This window comes from Austrofundulus limnaeus, unplaced genomic scaffold, assembly GCF_001266775.1.
Source record: "Austrofundulus limnaeus strain Quisiro unplaced genomic scaffold, Austrofundulus_limnaeus-1.0 Scaffold12, whole genome shotgun sequence".
NCBI lineage: Eukaryota > Metazoa > Chordata > Actinopteri > Cyprinodontiformes > Rivulidae > Austrofundulus > Austrofundulus limnaeus.
Window position 1 is genome coordinate 100,909 of NW_013952414.1, and position 3,388 is coordinate 104,296.

The following is a 3,388-nucleotide window of genomic DNA, read 5'->3' on the forward strand; positions in this document are numbered from 1 at the left end:
CACACACACACACACACACACACACACACACACACACACACACACAATACAATTTTGAACTAAATTTGATCAAAAATAGATTTCAAATCAACTTTAAACTTTGTGATTCAATGAACACACCCCCACCCCCCACTCCCAACTGCCCTGCTGAAATCCCAGTAATTAACAATTAGAATAACTGGTTTTTTTAAAAACTTTTCTAAAAACACACTTTTACTCTCTGGGTTTGGGCACAGCCTGAGACTTTTTTTAATACTATTTTTATTCTATTTTTTATTGTTTTATCACTGGTTATAGTGTTTTTAATCTTTGTCTTGTGTTTTCATGTTTTGGTTTTATATACAGCACTTTGTTGCAGCTGTGGTTGTCTTAAACGGCTTTATAAATAAAGTTGAGTTGAGTTGAGTGGTCCGTCCCTGCCATTGTTTGGCAAATATTTGTCTTATCATTTTTATTGATGTTGAATGTTTTATTATTATTGATGGTGTTTGTTTCTAATCTAGAGGGACTCCAGATGAAAATGAGCTCAAGGCTAAATCTGGTGCAACGCGTCGGATGCTTTTACGTTTGTGTTACAATCACACACAGTCCTGATTAATTAAAGTTAAGATAAGATGCAGACATGGATGAATGTTTATATCTGTAAACACAACGTGCTGCAACATGTATTTTTCTGCGTCTGCAGCTCTCTTCACACTGCAGTCTGATGATCATCACTTTTTAAATATAATAAATGCAAAATAAAACAAAAAATAACATGAAAAAAGTCATAATTGAGCATTAAGACATGCTGTGTAAACATAGTCTAGAATCATTTTATGATAAGATAAATCGGATTAATAGCCTTTTTGGTTAAACCTTTGTGTTATGAACAATATAGCAATATCCACATTGATCTCACATGTTCTGTTGATTCTTGGAGTATTTTTGTTTTGAATGACTGTCAGCTTCTACAAAACCAATTTGTAGCTCAATATTTGTAAAATTCTCTGAGTTATCCCCATTTAATGTTGGTTAATGTTGTGTATCTGGCAGCTGGGTGTGTCAGTAGAATCAGTTGACTGCAACATCGTTTCAGAAAATCCTCTGATTCGATTTGATCCCCTGGCCAGTTTGTCACAATTTTATGTTTGCATGCCATATTTAGAACAAGTATTATTGGGCTTTTTTATAAGGATATTTTGTTTCTCAAAAATGGTGATGTATACAGTTTCTGATCATATGGGCAACAAAATAAGTATTTAAAAATTATCCAAAATTGATATTTAATTATTTTTGCACTTCTCATTATAAAACTACTATTGAAGCATTTAAAGAAAATTTTACGTAATTGTGAGATTGTTAATAATACCCAGCCCACTATGTTGTCTCTAGCCTGGTAATATCAGCCCCTTGTTCTCCGCTTTGCTTTGTAGAGGGTCTGGACTCTTGGCTACTAAGAAGCAATTTCTTGCTGGAGGTGTGGACTTTGTTGAAGTTTAAAAACTATTTGATCTGATTTACCCAATCACTAATGTTTGGCTGTGACTTTACGTTCTGCACTAGCTCAACTGTGAAGGAAGCTAAGCTAAGAAGCTAACCTGAAATTGCATGTGCTTTAACATCCCCTACTGGGAAGAGAGAAGTACCGAGCTGAACAAGACGGCTGTAAATGAGTGCTGCAGGTTTTCTGAGACAAGTTTAATTTAATTTGGAAGCCTCGTCAACACGGACTGAATGGCTACGTTCACACTGCAGGCAAATCCGACCCAAATCCGATTTTTTTGACCCATCTGACTCATATCCGATTTTTTTTATGACAGTCTGAACGCGACAAATCCGATTTTTTCAAATCCGACCCAGGCCGTTTCAGTATGTGGTTTTAAATCGGATARATATCTGATGTTTTCAAAGTGACTGCAGTGTGAACGCTCATGTCACATTCATCTGACTTTTTCATCAGGAGGAGGGGGTGAAGGATCGATAAGACACTAACCTCAAGTCTCGCTGTTTAAATCTGCAGCTCCGTGTGTTTACAGCTCCAAAACACAAGTCCAGTTGCTTCATCTTTTTACTTTTCATTTTCCACGTAGATAGTAAGATAATAATGATGTCCAGCCTGGGTCGCGGAGAGTATCGATCCTAAAGTTAGCTACTCGGTCGATACTTTTTCCAGCTCGTAGTTTCGTTTGAAAAAAAAAAGCTTCACTGGAGCATCCCGGTCAGAGGCAGCTTCAGATATAAACACTGAACTAAAGAAGCAGGTCAGATAATTATTTAATCAGCTCTGATTAAACAATAACTTCCGATTCGATGCGTAATATGTAGCATCCATGCTAGCTCTGTAAACAAACAAGCTGGCTGATGAGACATCACGTCTTTTACTGCGCATGCGTGTCACATCAGTGCTGTGCAGCGTTCACACAGGAGTCTGATGCAGGTCACATTTAAAATGTAATGTGAACGTTCACACAAAAAGATCGGATTTTTTCAAAAAATCGGAACTGAGCATTAAGACCTGCAGTGTGAACGTAGCCAATGACTTCATTTACTTCCTCCACTGCTATTGCTAAACTACAGGCAGACTAAAACAGCGCAGAAAATCAACATCATTGTTCACTTCTCCTCCTTCTGTTTGCTGATTGGTTGAAATTCTACCGGAGAAATCCTTGTCCCAAATGGAGCAGAGAAGGGAAACTAGAATTAAGCAGAACTGTGTTGGAAGGCAAGGGCCAGGCTAGGTTGACTCCAAAAGTTAATGCATTAGTTATTCAGCAAGTTTTGATAATTTGTCAAGATAGTTTGCTAACAGATAAATCGGCAATTGTTGAAGTATTTTTTTAACCTGACATCGGATATTGTCATATTTAAAAAAAGAACAGACTCAAGTGAGGCCATTGTAAAACATCAAGTCACCTCTGTTTTATTTGAAATATTGATGATTTCCTACGCGTATCAGATTTGTTTTCGGTGTAGGAATTAAGACAAAAGTCCGGCTCGCTTCAGTCTTTTCTCGTCATGCACCCGGTTCCAGCTTCCTCTTTTTTTCTCTCATCAGTAATTTTCCCCAGAGACTCAAACATCAGGTCAGTATTAATGATGTGTTTCCATCTGGTTGTGGCTCATTAGGCTCGATGCGTCCCGCCGCAGAGCGAATGGTCGTCTGATGTGACCTACCCTGCAGCAGCACCTCAAGGTAAAGACAGTCTGACTCTGGATTCTTCTCATCTCTGCTGCCGCTGTCATCATGAAGGCGAGGAAGAGGAGGAGGAGGAGGGGCAGGCAGACAGCTCTGCATCAAGTCTGTGGAGGCCGGGACCAACTCTCCAGTGAGTCACTCAGACAGGCTCCAAAAAGTTGGACACTAACTTAATTAGTGACTTATTAAATTATAGACCAAGGCAATTGA